General features: G+C 40.4%; 1 protein-coding gene across 1 annotated transcript in view; it reads right to left on the minus strand.

Moving 5' to 3' along the window:
• LOC111144434 (CUB and Sushi multiple domains 1) overlaps positions 1–18,656 on the minus strand; it is a 1,720,260-nt gene that overhangs the window by 998,486 nt on the left and 703,118 nt on the right. Inside the window, exon 4 of the mRNA XM_022498737.1 lies at positions 13,606–13,813. The gene's annotated coding sequence lies outside the window, so the exon portion shown is untranslated. The remainder of the gene's footprint in view (positions 1–13,605; positions 13,814–18,656) is intronic.

Raw genomic sequence — 18,656 nt, forward strand, 5'->3', positions numbered from 1 at the left:
CCACAAGGAAGAGAAAGCCTGAATGTGTAGAAAATTATATTCTCTCTCTCTCTCTCTCTCTCTCTCTCAGCTTGTAGTTTAATTCAGGGAACGCTGATAAAAATAACACAAATTAGAATTTGGCGATGATGAGGGAGAAGTGGAATATCCAGATACAGAAATACAAGCTGATCCCACAGGGTTGCTCTGACCAGTTTTTGATGACTACATCCATGTTCTCAGCTTTCAGAACACGGCTGCTTTGATGGTTCTCAGGTGTGACCCATATGAAAAATTACACCATAGACCGTGTGCTGCTCCAGACTCCGGGATGTGGCATGATGGATGCAGATGGAGCCTTCCTTGTCCCTTCCCACAGCTGGTGGCAAATTAGAAGGTACCAAAGAAGCACTGATGTGTTATAAATTAAAGTCCTGTTTTATGCTTTAGGATATTCCCCTATCGTCAACAAGGCATATTTGCTGAGAATAAATGGTTTTTTAAGCAGGCATATCTGTTTCCATTCATTAGGATTACATATTATACTGTTTTTCTTTTTTATTAGAAAGCAAATATATGCAAAACTACCTTCTTGTTGGGTCTAACACAGACACACACACACATTCACACATGCTTTTGAACAGAATCACCGCTTAAAAACTGTTCATTAGCAATATGTCAACACCTGAAGAAAATGCGCACATAATTCTATTTACTTGGTTGCTCTTCTTTTGAATAGTAATGGTTTCCCTGTGTTGACTAGTGGCCACGTTCTAGTATCTGAAGCTCTAAGGGAACAAAATTTGGTGACCCAAAATGGATGTCTTTGGCATGTGGATTATTTTAGGGTGATTATTTTTTAAAGATTTTATTTATTTGAAAAAAAAAAGAGAGAGAGAGATCATGAGCTGGCAGGTAGTTGGGGGGAAGTTGCAGACTCTGCACTGAGCAGGGAGCCCAACATGGGGCTTTATCCCAGGACCCTAAGATCATGACCTGAGCTGAAGGCAGATGCTTAACCCACTGAGCCCCCCAGGGGCCCCTCTATCCTCTCTCTGTCCCTCTGTTTCTGTATGGCCCAACAAACATCTGTTTAACAAACTTGTAATGACTCTTTCCATCCCTCCTGTGATTGCACTTTTTCCCTTTGAAGCCCCAGGCCCTTAACCTCTATCCTTAGTCTGGAATGAAATATACATCTTATTATGCCTCCTTTTGGAATCTCTTGTATTTATGTGGATTCATCATACTTATGTAATTGAATTTTATTTTCTCCTATTATTCTGTCTCATGTCAATTTATTTCTAAGACCAGCCAGAAGAATGTTGAAGGGTAGAGAAAAAATATTCCTCCCCAACAAAGCTCTTCACAACATTAATCTATACACTCATAAAAGCTGCGCAAGGTAGATGTTAGCATTCTTACCACAAACACTTTCCAAATGCTAATAGTTTTCTCTGGGTCTATTGGGCCATTAAATAATTTTTCTTTTCGAATTTATCATGCTTTCCTGCTTTGAACATTTCAAATCCCTCTGCATTAACTGGATGATATTTATTTTTTTTCTTTTTACAAATCTAGCCTAAAATTTCCTCCTGTTATATCTTACTCGAGGTTGATGTAGGCTTTCACCCTGGCTCTTTGCTCTTTCTTAAGGCTCTGATTCTTCTCCTACTTCCTTGTACGAAGAGGCCACCCTGAAGTCCAGGATTGCACTGCTGGGAGCTATAAGCTGAAATGAACATGGGCCCTCAGCTCATTTGGGACCCACTGCCTTAGAAGATCTTCCAAGAGCATTTCCATTTTAAACCAGGCAAGTACTCTGTGTTGGCAGGAGGATGAGGGGTGAGCAGAGGAAGGGCAGCCAAGTCCTCCATAACTGACCCACTCTAGCTATGAGCACCAAGCTTTCAGTATGCATCATGCGCAGGGTTCTAAAAAGTGCCGTTCCCTCAAACTCTTCCAGAGCGCCTATCAAAATGGACATTCTTGGACACACCCACACATCCCCAGTGAAACTTCATAGCTACGAGTCCTGGACATCTGGACTGTTAACAATTTCTAAGCATAAGCTGAAAGTTGAAATAGTTCTGCACAGGCAAAGTCCAGCATCTGACTTTCCTGGCTCCCAATAGTGCCATCTCCTCCCTTGGTCTTTCTGATTCTGTAACCACACAGTCTAATAAATTCTACATGTCCTGGTCACAGACATTTGAAACTGCTTATTATCTTTACTTTCTTCTTTTTCAATTCATGCAACATGCCAAAATCATCTTCATTTTCCTGAAGCACTATTTTCCTTCGACCAGCAGTGTTTAGGAACACAAAGAACATTTTATCGACCAAAAAATAGAGCTTGCCATCAAAAATGAAGTTATTTGGTTTTGTTCCATCAAAAACAATGGGTTTCTTTCTTTCATATCACCTAAATATGTCTTGTGTTTCCCCACACCTGTACTTTTTATTTTACACATCCCATGCCTAAAATACCCACATACATTTTCTATCCAGACCCTTTCTACTCTACATGGGTACATGTCAAATAACAACTTTTCTGTGAAATATTCTTTGATGACCTCACTAGGGGACTGCTTCTCTATCCTCAAGCTCTGACAACATCTCGTTACCTCTAGTGCTGATTTGTCATTTTTCATACACAGCGTGATGATCGCTAATGGAGAAAGTTTATCAGACACCTCTGTACTAGGTACAGTGTTAGATCCTGACCTATATTTTAACCTTCACCCAGCAAGATGAGTATCATTAACCTCCTTTTATGGTCAGGAAACAAGAACTGGGAGTCTGAATAACTAACCGAAATCACCCAACTCCAAGGGAAAGGGCAAAATGGTTAACCTATCACCTCTCTTCATCCAAGGCCAGATCTCTTTTGATGGGAAGTGCTCAGCTATGAAGGGTTACTAGGGCCTTTCTGGCAGCACAGAAGAAGAGAAGAAGAGAAGCCTCTAGACAGAGGAAATGGACTGAAGCCATAGTGAAGGGAAACAGTATGCTGAATCAAGTCACTCTCAGCTAAGTGCAAAATGCAAGGTAAATGCCTCCAGAGCTAAGGTCAGGCCAGTGTCTACACCACAGCAAGAGGCACAGCCTTATTCAGACCTTATTCAGATCCTTCATGTTAACCTACACCCTTCCATAGAGAGAGGCTTCATGGTCGAATACATTTGGTGAATGCAGTGTCCTCTACCTGATCTTCAAGTCACAATGACCAGGAAGAGATCAAAAGCAGAAATCTGAAAAACTGTTATCCAGAGGAGAGAGCCATTACCCAACCCCCACATCAAGTCTGCTGCACCATTATCCACAACAGCCAAGACAAGCTAAGTGTGCATCAACAGAGGAGTAGATTTTTTTTTAAAGATTTTATTTATTTATTTGAGAAAGAGAGATCACAAGTAGGCAGAGAGGCAGGCAGAGAGAGAAGAAGGGAAGCAGGCTCCCTGCTGAGCAGAGAGCCTGATGCGGGACTCGATCCCAAGAACCGGAGATCATGACCTGAGCCGAAGGCAGCGGCTTAACCCACTGAGCCACCCAGGCGCCCAGGAGTAGATTTTAAAAAAAAAAATGTGGTTTATGTGCACAATGGAATATCATCCAGCCTTAAAAGAGAAGGAAATCCTTCCATTTACACCAAAAGGGATGGCTCCTGAGGGCATCATGGTTAAGTAATATGTCAGGCAGAGAAAGACAATATACGTAAAATCTAAACAAAACAGAACACAAGGTTGAACAGGCAGAGACAGAATGGTAGTTTCCGGGGGTGGGGGAAGTCGGGATATGTTGGTCAAAGAACACAGAGTTTTGGTGACATGATGAATAAGTTCAGAGGATACAGTATACGATGAAGTCTATTCCGCACCTGAAATTTCACTCGTTGTGACTCTACTTCTCTTAGTGTCAACTGTGCATTATTCACACACTCTACACTCTAATTACTTTTCTGGTCCACAGAACAGCAGCGTCTATATCACATGGGAGCTTGGTACAAAGTAAGAATCTCACCTACCCCAAATCTACTGAGTCACAATCTACATTTTGAGAAGATTCCAGGGGATTCCGGCACATGTTGAAATTTGAGAAGCACTAGACTCACTCCTATCACAGTCTCTGGCACATGCTATGCACTCAACAGTATTTGCTAAATGGAAGCATCTCACCATGATATGAATTCTATGGTTCCCACATTTTGTGTTTTACTAAGTTGTATCCCATTAACAATATCTGATCCGGACACGTGTATCAGTGGGATTTCCAAGAAATTGAATGGGGTATATACGGATATCCCTGAATATTAAAAAAAAATTATTTACTATGGTCAAATACATTGCCAAAGTCAAAAAGGGGTTAGCATTTTGGTTCTAACTTTTCTTTGAAAGCATTATCATTACTGTGGCTTTTAGTATCACAGAGGTTTGTAGCAAAGAGAAGACACAGGTTCTAAAAGTCCATCACAGAGAAAAGAGTGATTTTCTAATTTAAAACATTTGGAACTTACTTCATAAAAATAATCTTTTTTAAATGAAGAAAATGTTAGAAACTACCCTGTTTTTAAAAAAACGACAATAAGATTATCACTTCCGAAGACTGTTGCTGTGATCTAAGATGGAATCCTGAACTTTTGAGGACGGGGTATTTTCTTGGAGCAACAGACAGGCAGCTAGTTACAGAAATCCATCTGCCGTAGGCATTGTTCTGAGGGCTTTACAAACATTCCCTCATTTGCTCCGTTTGCCAAGCCCCCGAGAGCCTGTCATGATCATTTCCATCTTACAGACGGGGCTGCGGGACTGCAGAGAGCCAATCTGCTCTAGGTCGTCAAGCTCAGGAAGTGGCGAGATCAGGACCGGAGCCTGAGTCTGATTTACAAGGAGATCTGAATCCTCAGTCTTGGTGACCTCTGTCCTGCCTGTTCATAGGGAGAGAAGGACAGATAAAACAGCAATGACCCCAGGGCCCCAGCTTCACAGTAAGGCAGAACCAGCTCTGTGAGCAGACAGAAGACCTAGCTTCTCTCCTAACCACCCACTGCGCATTTAGGACAGGTGCCTGTTATTTTAGGAGGCAGCTTTCCATTCCATGCAATAAAGTGGTTGGATTAGATTTCTCGTGCTCTGGCTACACTACAATTTACAAAGCATGAAAATCCAAAATTTCCAAGATGTAGATCTTTATTAAGAATTGATGCTATACCATCAAAAGAAATGAAATCTTGCCATTTATGACGACGTGGATGGAACTAGAGGGTATCATGCTTAGTGAAATAAGTCAATCGGAGAAAGACAACTATCATATGATCTCCCTGATATGAGGAAGTGGAGATGCAACGTGGGGGCTTGGGGGGTAGGAAAAGAATAAATGAAACAAGATGGGATCGGAAAGAAGACAAACCATAGGAGACTCTTAATCTCACAAAACAAACTGAGGGTTGCTGGGGGGTGGGGGGTGGGGAGAGGGTGGTGGGGTTATGGACATTGGGGAAGGTATGTGCTATGGTGAGTGCTGTTAAGTGTGTAAACCTGGTAATTCACAGACCTGTACCCCTGGGGCTAATAATACATTATATGTTTATAAAAAAAATTAAAAAATTAAAAAAAATTGATGCTATAATTCCCTAAAGGGTTTCAAATCAGAGTAACTTGGGTGTTTTTATTTATTAAAATCAAAAGATGGGAAATGTTAACATTTCCGGCAACTGTTCATTGAAAGGGTTATCAGCCTGGCATGGCAAGTATCTGTAGGATGAATCCTGACCAATAAAAGGTCACATTTGTTGGAGAAGGATTGCACAAAATTACCTTATTCTCCTAACCAGTCCTCCATGAAATTATACAGATTCATTTTAAGAAGAGAAAAATTAGATATTCAGGGTTTTGAGAGAAACTGTAAAGAGAGATATCCAAATGTATAGTTGGAACAATATGAGGTACAAATTGACCGAGTTGGGCTAGTCACTGAAAGTCTGCAAGGATTATCGGAGAGTAAGTCAAACAGAATGGGCACAATGGCCCCTGTGAAAGGCAGTGTGCTTTTAAAAGGCAAATTTATTTATTTAAAAGCATTAATTTAATTGTGCTGCTTTGGTTTCCTAGACAAAAGACTGCATGCAGAAAGACAGACTTGTGACTACAAAAAAACATGTATTTCCCTCTAGAGGGGCAAAGTTTTCCCATTACCTTTGACATAAACAATTAATAGGAAATGTATTTTTCAATAAAATGAGGTCACGTGGTTGGGGTTTCCCATGACGAAAGCCATATTAGGACAAAGTCACAGGTTCTGTGATGTGGTATGGGCCCTGATTGTGACACAGAAACACACTCTGGGACTCTTCCCAGGCTCATGATCCATTTTCCCAATGGCTTCCAGCTTCAGGGAAGAGAAATGTTCCATTTTTCTCTTTTTTGTTATCCCTTAGTCTGGTTATTGTGCATGCAGTCCTAGGAGAGAATACTGCCTTTTATCCATGACTACCACCATTCGATAAACTATGTAAATTTTCTGTATTCAAAATATTAATTAAAATGGGTAATTTTTTAACTTCCTCAATCTTATCTTCTGAAAATCTGTATCCTGACTTCAGCCACAGTGCAAGTTACCAAAGACAAACTAGGAAGACGATCCTTCAGATGGGTGAAGCGATAGCCAAGGCGGACCTAATTCTGGACAGAGAAGTGGCGAAGGGGTGCGTGATGAATGTGTTACTCGTGGGAGGAGAGTGCACGGCTTGGAACCCCTCACCGCCAATGCATGTGTCTGTTCCTGAATCCCGACCCCACAGCTGGAGGACTGAAAATAAGGCAGGAGCTTCCTATGGCCCCATCAGAAAGCGCCTCCTGCTTCTCTCCTCACGGTGGATCCCAGAGTCCAAGACCCCTGAGCGTTCCCTGCAGACGGTGCATCTCAGGGAAGTGGGAGGAGACCAGTGCTTTCAAAATTCCCACTGCCTGGGACCTGTGCAGACACAGCCTGCCGACTTTGCTCAGCTTGTAGACCAGCAACGGTGTTTCCAAAGACTTCCTTGCTGCTCAAGGATCCAGGGCAGCTGGCTGCGGGTGGGAGGGATGCAGTGACAATGGGTTTCACCATAGGCTTTGTGGAGGAAGCTCCCCCAGGCTCAGGAAAGATAAATATCGTTTGGATGATACAAGCAGAAGAATATCATGATCAAGTTAGAAATTCTTCATTTTGTGCAAATTGCTGTTATCAAATGTATTTTCCTTTATTACCTTTTGAGTTTTTGGATGACGGTAACATGGGCTTGGTAGGATGTGAGCTAGCCTTTACTTTCCGCCCTGCCTGCAATTTTAAGGAATCAAAGAGAAGCCTTAATATTTATACTGTTGGGCCATATCTTTAGGATAACTTCAGACCTGTCATTTAGGTCACATGTTAGAAGCCTTATTAATATCCACAATTATATTTATACCCAAACGTATATATAACAGGTAAGTACAATAAGATGTATTTATTTATTACCTGGCTATATACTTAATAACACACACAAAAATGAACCTTCAGAAGCATATTTCATGGTGACCACAGCAGAAAGTTATGGGCCAACTGTGGACTTGAAGCAGCCTTGCACTTCCCTTGTGCTCCACAGAGATGCGCTGGTCTTGGAGGACAAGCATACTGCTTTTATCTTCCTGGCGTAAAGTCAGTAAAGAAGTACCACCTTGACATATCTAAATAAAGGAGGAAATATGGCTTGGGACTCCCTCTGCTTAAATCCCCACTCCCGCCCCTAATAGCTGTACGGGAAGATACTGAACTCCACTGGGCTTGGTTTTTCTCAGCTCTAAAATGGAGATGGTAGTGACTCTAAGTGGCTTCTGTTTGCACTTGCAAATTATCAGTGCATATTATCATTCTGTGCAGTACTTATAAAAATACATTATTTGAATACATTTTTATAAACATATTTTGATTAGAAAAAGGTTTAGGACGAAGACTAAAGTGATAACGTTATTTATGTCCTTAGACTCCTAGCCAGTGTGTAGAAGATCAAGAAAAGAAATTCATATTATATGTATGTGTGTGTGTATGTATGTTTGTGTATACATACACACACATGTGGATTTCTGTGTATTGTGTGTATGTCTGTGTGTATATACACAAACATATGTACGTATGTGTATATATATACACACACACACACACAATACACAGAAATCCACATATATATCTGTGTATGCACGCGATATTTGTTTCTTATTTATGTTATGCTGGCTTCCATAAAAATGCTGAAGTGTATATATTACAATATCTTTGTAGAATAGGATTCCTGAATTTAACTTGAAAATGCAAAATACGAGAGAAACCAGTTATTTCAACAGGCTATCATGGGGCATTGCTCTGTAGTCTCCGTCTTTCTGAAGGATGCCACGGACTTTCCAAAATAATGTTACCAGCGTGAATTGTTGACATGAGGGAGGTCAAGGTCATGGAAACAAAGAAAAACTGAAAACAGTCACAGGTTGGAGGAAGCAGAAAAGGCAGAGCTCAGTGCCAGGTAGCTCCCTGGGCCGACTCCAAGAGCAGAACGAGGGCACCGGCGGGATGGCCGGAAGAACTCAGATCGGTTCTGTACATCAGTTATACCTTGTACCGGAATGAATTTCTTATAATTATACTAGGGTTTTGTAAGACGTTAGTGTCGGAGGAGGCTGGCTCAGGGTATACAACAACCCTCTGAGCTAGCTTTACAAATGCTCTGTGAAATGATTTCAAAATGAACAGTTAAAAAACAAAATAAGGAGAGAGGGGAAGGGTCCTTCCTTTTCTTCTACCTTGGGCAGGGGAGTGCAAAGTGCCTTCCAGAAAATGTCACTCTGTGTAGCCTCCATAATCCTGCTCATTAGCAATTAAATATGCACCAAGTCACTTCTCAATTAAATGACAAGTTGGATAAACATTGTAGGTGTTAATTGACCCTTCTAGGGTTCTTTGAAGCTCACTCAGCGGCTCCAGTGTCTTTGAAGTTCTGTTTTGGCTTCAGCAAGTCACTGATTAGATTGATTTAATAGTGAGATTATGCGTTGTTAATGGGAACAAAGTGCAGTTACGAAACTTTTTTGGGTTCCCTCAAGACTAATCTTGCACAAATCAGATAGGCAACAGGGTAGAGATACACTGGTTAGTGAATATTTGGACCGAAACCTTAAAAGAATCCTAAAGTAACAGATGTTCTAGTGATAGAATGAGGCAGGTCTAACCCAAAGCAGCCCAGAAGCAGCCTCGCCTTATCTCCAAGGACATCTTCCGGGGGAGGAGATCCCACAAACTGGTCCAGTGCTGGGACTCCGTTAGGGGGGAGGCCATCCATGGGGCACACTAAGCACTAAATTAATTGAATGTGGATCTGTGCGCTGGTGCAGGATTTCCACGTGGACGTGCATACCTGAGCACATGGGCCAGGGACACAAATATGTGCTAATGAGAAACAGGGATGTGTTCAGAGAGGCAGTCTGCAGGATGCATGGGTGGGGCGTGGCAGGACGCAGGGCAGGCTGCACGTGCTACGGCAAGGCTCGAAATACACAAGAAGGCACATGGGTTTTATTTTAATGTCCTATGGCTCAGTCATTGCAGATTCTGGAGGAACGGATGCATTTCACCAGGTTTTGGGATGCTCCTTAAATGGGTTTGCTTTTCTTTCCTTCCTTTCCTTCTCCACCTTACATGCTCTGTCATCCATGCGCACGCATAAATTACTCTCATGACACGTGTGCCTACTTGAAAGATAGTAAAGGCTCCCTTAGTTGTGTCCTGGCAAGACAATCTGTCCCTAGTCCCTTTAACCACCATGTCCTAATTTAGAAACCATCGTAGGTTAACTCAGAAATAAAATCCATTTTCTTTCTTCTTGGTATTTCCAGAGTTAGGAGCTATACACTATGCCATCGAATCACTTCAGAAAGAAAGAATACTTGGCAAGCTTCACTGCTAACCACGTTTATAATTGCAAGAAAAATCATAATTACTAGACCATGTTGCAAAGAGAATTAGAAATGGCAGCTCTCTGATAAAGTAGGATATTGATAAAAAACGAGCCTATATACAATTAGACTCTAATAAAAATAAATATAATAATAATAATAATAACAATAATAATCAGGCTTATCTAACACATGTATAGTGGATTAGGTTTGACTCCCACACCCTCCACATTTAATATATGAATAATCGTGGCTCGTGACATCATTCACCACATTTAGACTGCTCCAAGGTAGTCATGGCAACCCTTACATAAAACACAGCTGAGTTGGTAATTTCACTCCGAATTCAATGAAAATAAGGCTAATCCTATTATTGTTCTTAACCATTTTCCAAGCAGCTTCTTCTGAGAGTGCCCTTGCTGGTAATTTATGTCTTTTAAAAACAGATGATTGGAAAATCATATGTGTCAGTGCGCTGCACGCTCAGCCTTCCACGCTGACCGACTGTCTCTGCTCTGTGACCTTGCACTCCAGGGGGACACACACACCTGCAGACGCACACTATCCTTGGGATCTTCCTTCAATGGTAGAGATAATACTTCTTCTAAATATGCCAGTCTGAACCATTAAACATTTCAGAGACTTTCAGTCTCAAATTACAGTAAAATAATAGTCTTTTTTTTTAGGATAAGCCATATTATGCATTTGTATCAATCTTAAAAGGGTACTTCAAGTGGCTCTTTTGTATTCCTAATGTGTTCCTCTGCTTTAGTAGTGCTTCAGGAAACCCAAGTTTTCCTCTGTAGCCTCCACTGACGAGTAACTGAAAGATGAGAGCTCCGCTGAAGAGTGGTTCCAAGGCCATGTCAGGATAGTCCGTTTATAATTATGATCAACGCCAAATGTCACCCCAGAACGTCCTGTCTGCAGTGACCCTGTACTTATGCAGCACGAGTGTGAACTTGCCTCTCAGTCGGTTCTTGTCCCCTGTGGTAGTAACCTGTTCAAGGCTTTAGGATACAACCTAAGGTCCTGACATAGAGAAAATGTAATTCTGCAAACCAGCACTGAGTCCAGACCCATGTTGTCCTATTACAGGGGCTGCAGTGGAGTGAGAGGAAATGTAACTTGGAGTCAGAGGGCTTGAGCTCTGCTCTCAGCTCCTTCATCCGTCAAAGCTAGAGAATACTAACAAGTACCCCCAGGACTTTTCTGCCAAGCCACTAGGACAATACAAATCATCATATGAATACAGTTATGAATGCAACTCTAACAATAGCCGCTGAGAGAAAGAGCACGTTGAGCCAATGGGCCACCCCATTTGTTGGACCAGAAGGAACACAGACTGGGTCCAAGTTCCCACCAAGAACTTTCCCAACGACTGCCGATTATTATTTATTTGTCCCCAATTTGTACACAGATCATCAATCTTGGTGCCCTGGCAAATACCTAGATATATTTCAGAGAGCTAGAAAATGCTTTCTAGCCCGAATCCAGACCCCAAAAGATGGGCCAATCTCCTGGCCGCTACACCAATTCTCACTCTGACAATGCTTTGGAAATGTTGCTCTCAGGCTCCACAGGAATCAGTGGCCCCATCTGACATTTCAGACAGAATTCAATTTAGTTCACCTCTGACCCCATCCACACACACTTTTCTGAGTCTGATATTGAAGTGGCTGGGACAAGAAGCGGGGAACACACAGAGAGAGAGGAGAGAGTGTGAGAGAAATCAGTAGGGATAAGCAAAGAAGAAATGAGCAACAAGTCACAACACTCCAGCTCCTGCTGCCGTCTTTTATGAAAACAAATGAAATGAACGCTTTTGCCTCTCAGTCACAATGAGTTTGCATGAGCCAGAAGCCCTTTTGGAGAGTTGTGCCTCCTTCTGATTTCACACGCCCTATTTTTATTTCAGACCTTGGTATGGACATCTGCACATTCACGTTTCCTCCCTTACATAAACGAGGACTGTTTGGCAACAGCTGTCCCAACCATGAGTTCTAAAATCATTGCCAAAGATGCCTCACTTTTCTCCTCTCTTTCCTGACCTCACACCTTAGCAGCAAGATGGGTGGTCCATGCCCACGATCTCTAGAATCTCTCATAAATAAGACCTTTTCCACTAATCATATAGTTTCTGAGAATCACTCACCATATATTTTATATTGCACTGAATTTCTGAAAACCAAAACAAGGCAATTTTAAATGCTTAAATCACTGAATCTCTTATAATGATAGATGGAGAATATGGAATTAATAGATATTTAACGAATGAACTCAAAAGTTGATTTAATAGTCCCCCTATGTCATATAAACCATTATGTGATCTGTCCAAGGTCATAAGGCAGAACTTGGCCAAGCTCAGAGGAGAACCCAGGGAATCCAGCTTTAGGTTCACAACTTGTTTCCATTAACGCTGATGTTACACAAAGTGAGTCAGATATGATCAACACATTCTTGAGCGGTTAAAACTGTGTAACACAAAACAAACAAACAGGTAACTTGTTCAGCTTTAGAGTATCGTTTCAGATGAATCAAATGTAAACAAAGCTAAGAGAGGCTGTGACTATTTTTCTCTTGAGGGAACATCTAATATAATCACGGCATAACTAAAGTACGGAAAATGTTTCATCCATTAATATGAACCTCTGCTTTGGGTCTTGAGCCTCAGAAAGTAAATTTCCATTTCAATAACTGGTTTAAAACAGATGGTCTAATTTTATAACATGTTTCATGGTTGATGGTTTTTCATACTTTAGCTTTATCCTGAAAAGCAAACTCTGACCCATCAAAATATTCACGATCACTCAATTCATATTCTCCTCTACCAAGGCATGTATGGCCAACATCTCCTCTGAATTACACCCTAGTTGAAATACCCACATATTCAAATTAGCTCACCACTCAAGATCTGAAGTAGAGAATTAATAAACTTTTTTAAATACTAAAGAATGAAATAATTAAGGCCAATTCAAATCACAACAAATAACTGAATTTGAGACATAAAGTCTTCAAACATCTATTCTCTGAATTTCCCCTCTTCCACTGCATTTACGGGCACAACTAATGCTGTTCTTACAACCCAGACCTGGACCTAAATCCACTGTAATTGATTAGATTCACTTTTCTTCTGTCTCCACTAGCACACATGCCAGAGAAGTGATCCTCAGTCGACTAATTTTATATCTCTGTTGGATCAGTATTTATGGTTTGCCTCTGACCCTCCCAGGTGCAGCGTCTTCAGGAAGGAAAATTAATATGCTCTCCTCTGACTGCAGCAGAGCAGACACACGATTGGTAACATGACATTTCCAAATGGCCATCGTCTAAAAATATCTGCTTACATTGACTCAGCTCCAGAACAAATCCAAAAAAACCAAGTTAGCTGACTTAGTTACCATCTCTGGGTTGCTTTACAAGAGTCCCAAACGAGGGCATGTTAAGTACCCATGCCCGTGTGCAGATAACTTCTCCAGCTCCAAAGACCAGTCCAAAGACATCTTGGACACTTTGAGATCAGTTACAATATAGATGACCTTGTTAGTGGTCCAAATAGCAAAGCAAGAAAAGAACCACTTACGTTTGCCAATGAATGTCCAAAGAAAGCCATCTTATAAAGCCTCTTGTTGGATCTGGGGAAAGACATTGCTTCCCCAAAACTTACCATATGGATGGTGCTTCTGTTCCACTGATCTCTAAGAAGTCGTACCCTTCCTCTAGTTGAAAGTCAGTGAAGACTAAGGCGATGGTGTCCCCTGGCTCGGCCAGGATGGTCCAGGTGCAGTCGGCGTTGTTCCCATATTCCGAGGGGAAGTGGGGGCTGGAGATGGTGCTGCTGGTTCCCCGCAGGGTCCCTCCACAGGCTCCCTCAGCTGGCAGGGGAAGAAAAAAATAGGAAATCAGGTCTCCAGACAACCCCATACACAAGAACGTCTACATAGTATCCCTCTTGATCAGTTACCAATGCTTTCTGAACTCAAAATGGATACTCTTACTATGACAAAGGTTTCTTCTGATTTATTAATTTAGCTTTATGGGAAAACTTTAAAAAATCTGCAAAAGTCACCTCAATATAATGCAAATAATTACACTGCATTAATAACTGAATTTTCACTATAGAAGAGAACAAAATCATGGCTTTTCTAGTATCTGGACTGTGTATTGCCACACACCTGACATTCACAGACAGCTTAACAAAATTTTCAAAGATTTCCTCTGACTCATAGAGATGGAGATAAATCAGAAACATCTTGAGATTTAAAAGTATGGAGATAGGGGCCTCTGGATGGCTCAGTGGGTTAAAGCCTCTGCCTTTGGCTCAGATCGTGATCTCAGGGATCGAGCCCCGCATCGGGCTCTCTGTTCAGCAGGGAGCCTGCTTCTTCTCTGCCTGCTTCTCTGCCTACTTGTGATCTCTGTCTGTCAAATAAATAAATAAAATCTTTTAAAAAAATAAATATAGTAAGGATATAATTCGGAAACGTTTTCAGATTTAAATGCATGCAACCATCTTTTATTAATTCACTAATATGTGGCTTTGAAAATACAATGATCTTAAAAGTAGTCATCACTCTTATTTTTCCCTATAGAGTTTGGAATGTATATTTGGTTTTGAATTTCAGATAAATTCTTGACTCATATGATAACAGAGATGTATCAATTCATAAAAACCTTCTGAGTAGGAAATAGTTGCATAAAAAACTTAAAGTGGAATAACTTGGATAGTGGCAAGTAAAAGATGAGGGATGACAAAAGGCATTTAAGATATAAATAAGTATTGAAATGTTCGTTGGAGGAGAAAAAGGTCTTCCAAAGTTTTCCATAGAGTAAAATGTACATGTTATTGAATTTATATCCTCTATTACAAAATGCTACGTACATAGGAAACTGTAACCCAGGGTAAATAAGTATTTGTAAAATACTTATTTAAAAACCTGTCCATGGGTATCTTTCTTTCTTCCCTTGCCTTCTTCCTTTTTCCCCCATCGGATAGTTTCTACCCTAAGAGCATATTTAACATTTATGGGTGTTGGTGCTGCAGGAGGAGTGATGTATAAAGTCAGCACACCAGGTTGAGGGAATTTGCCTTTAGTAGCTTGTGTGACTGGACAAGATCAAGGGGAACAGATATTTAGTTTGTTACTAATAAAACAATGGAGTATGCAAACATATTATTCGCTTACCTATACTGACATCTCTACAGTCATATAGTGATATAGCTTTTCATATATGAGCATATCATAGATACACATACAATCATTAATACACAAAGTGCAATTCTATTTGATACATGTGGCTTTATATCTCTAATTGTATCATATGCTGCAAAAGTCACCTCAATATAATGCAAAAGAGTCATAGCACTCCTATTACAAAGATAAAACATCATAAATGAGTGGACTTAAAAGTTATCAAATCCAGCGCTGTGACTGACTGGTGGAATGAAAGGCATGAATTTACCTATGACCACCAAGATTGCATAAATGCTTTGTAATTCAACTTAGTGGTGAACAGCCCCCCTTCCAAAGGAGAGAGGGGAAAAACTCTTATCAAATGATACTGGATTTTTGAAATGGTATCCTAAGCTCTGAAGCACTGTTTATGATTTAAAAGACTTTCAGGGCTGCCTGGGTGGCTTAGTCCTTAAGTATCTGCCTTCAGCTCAGGTCATGATCCCGGAGTCCTGGGATCAAGCCCTGCATCAGGCTCCTGGCTCAGCGGGGAGCCTGCATTTCCATCTCCCTCTGCCTGCTGTTCCCCCTGCTTGTGTGCTCCTGCTCTTGCTTTCTCTGTCAGATGAATAAATTTTTAAAATTCTAAAAAAAAAAAAAAAGACTTTCAAAGAGGTGTATTTATACATAAAACCTAATAGAAATACAGCAGGAGAGTGATAGAAGTGTGCTGGTGTCTTCTGGGAAGGTACGTTGGCAATGTTCCCCAGACAGAGGTGATACTGCACCCGTCCGACAAGAGCACGTGCAAGCAGCACCAACCAGCGGCAATGGGTGTCTGTGGTCGCTTTACAGCCCAGCTCTGGAGCGGTCCTCTAACTCCTTCCCTCTAGTTGTTTGTCTGCTGGAAAGTCTGATGACCTGTGCAAAGGGTCTATGAAGCTGGGGTGACACTGTTGCACCAGGGCCTCCAGGAAGTGGGTATATATGAGCTTCCATGGGGATATTTTAATATTTCAATGGCTGATGGAGCAGTGTTGGAGCTTCCCAGTGGAGATGAGCCCAGTCACATGAACTTCCCTCTCAGGGACGCATCCTTCTCCCGTGTAACATGAGAGTGGTGGAGGGGAAGAACCTCCATGGTCTCATTCTTGATGCAATGAGCCTCAAAGCTTAGACAGGGGTATGTAGATATTCCTAGCACCCGAGGTGATGGCTGGGGCACAGCATGGAGGACCAGACTGCCAGGAGCTGGGAGTGAGGGCTACACCTGCTCCTTAGTAATAAGAAGAACTTAGTACTTCTCTAATTCCAGAGAAGACGGGAGGGTCCATTACGGGAGTGAACAAGTGGTACAACTGTATGGTGACTTTGCTGGAAATAGGAGTAGATGATACAAGGAAGACAAAGAATAGAAAATGGAAATAAAGAGAAAAAATTAAAGAAATCGGCAGAGATAAAAACATATATATTTGTCCTAAACCTGCAACCACCATTGTGTTTTCTCTGATAGACATTTTAATGCCCGCAGGATAGTTTAAAATGTATGACAGTTAAAATCACTAAATACACGTAGCCTAAATACACGTAGGATGTTAGGATTTCTTAATAAGGTATTTCACATGAACTGTTACAAAATTCTGTTTAGATAATCTGATTGAAATCTTGGCGAATTCAGAATTAAGCCCATAAAACAAAAAATATTTCATGACACTCACTGACTAAAAACTTAAACCACGGGAAGCTCTCTTTAGTACAGAGTATGGTAGAAACCTACTTGTGTATGTTTATCTGTGTATGGAGGAATATTTGAAAGCAATTGCAATGGTGCCTCAAATGTTTCTCCAACAGAGTATTTTAGCTCTTTATTTTCTTTCCTCTTTTTGTAACAATTTTTTTCTAAACTGTAACATTTTACTCATCTGTACACATAAAAGCATTTAAGGAAGAGTAACATATCTAACATATGAGATGGGAAAATTTTTTAAAAAAAGAAATAGTTTTATTATTAGATTTATTAAAATCTATCAGTAGAATGATTGTGCAGATAAAACAACTGAGTAACCATCTTCCAAAGCATATTTGGCCTTAGAAAATTTAATTTTAATTCATTAATTTTGGAAATCATATTAATTGTGAACTTCCAGTACAGCTGCAAGAGATATTAAATTGCCTTCTTCTAAAATATCACTTAATGATAAAGGCTTTGTTAAGCAGAAATGAGAGCCTCTCTCTTAATGCAGGGTGTTATGAGGACCCAAATACATAGGAGGATTCAGGATATGATAAAACGATCGTCATCAGTGGTGGGAGAAAAGTGTATTAACAAAGTGACTAGGAAAAGAGAAATTTGAAAAATCATTTAGAACAGCCTTATAGAAAATACATAGAAAAATTAAAATGTTTGGAGTATTAAATAATAGGTAAAAGAGCAGAATACACTATTTTATCAAATAATGTATTAACTAAACAGAAATTATGCTATTAAAACAAAAGAAACATCACTATAAATGAACCTACCTATATAAATAAATTCTTTTCAAAATAAATCTAAAAAATAAAATTCAAAATAAAAAACAAGACAATGAAAAATATTTACAACATAACAAAGGGTGTCATTTATACTTATTCGACTCACATTTTTAAGAACAACTGATGAAAAAAGATTGTAAATGGCAATTTTAGTAAGAATGAATGTCGGGAAGAAATCCTAAACACAGGCAAAGTTTAACCTCTCATTATCGGACACTAAAATTAAAATAATGGTGAATACTTAGTTTTAAAATACATGTTTTTAAAAAGGAAAATATCTATGGGTAAACCTGACATCATCCTTTGCTCCTGTGTATGGGTAAGTCCACTGCCGCGAAATTGTCAGACGATTTGATGATATACCTGAGGGGAATGCATAGGCTGTTCGTATCTCCGGCATGTTACTCAACGTGGGGTCTTACACATATTGAATACACTTTAGGTGCCCTCTTTATTTACCATATTAAGTCCTTTCCTTTATCTGGAACATTTATTAAATCTTTTCAATACGTATGAGAAAAATTATTGTTGCTATTCCTATCTCGCGTTTGTCAAAAGAAAGATTCTGGTTGTTTGTGAAAAACGCACAGCTGGAAAATGTTAAAAAAGTCATGAAGTATCAGTAAGATCAACTGCATAGCATTAAAATTAATCAGTATAAACATTATTGCAAATCATTATAAGCACAAGTTCTGCTTTACATCAAAGCAAAACAAATTGGCCAGTATTGAGGTGTCTGTGCATCAACACTTTAACGGCACTTTCCAGGGGCGCCAGGGTGGCTCAGTCAGTCACACAATCCTTGGTTTCCACTCAGGTCATGATCTCAGGGTCATGACATCAGCTGGAGTCAGGCTCTATGCTCAGTGGTGGGGGTGGGTCTGCTTAGGATTCTCGCTTTCCTTCTCCCTTTGCCCAACGCCCACTCGTGCACTCATGCTCTAAATAAATCTTTACAAAAATAAAAAATAATCACTTCCCGGCCTCACTTCCTATTACCTGTCCCTGCTTC

Source organism: Enhydra lutris, unplaced genomic scaffold (assembly GCF_002288905.1).
Source record: "Enhydra lutris kenyoni isolate GAN:26980312 unplaced genomic scaffold, ASM228890v2 scaffoldscaffold11, whole genome shotgun sequence".
NCBI classification, from domain to species: Eukaryota; Metazoa; Chordata; class Mammalia; order Carnivora; family Mustelidae; genus Enhydra; species Enhydra lutris.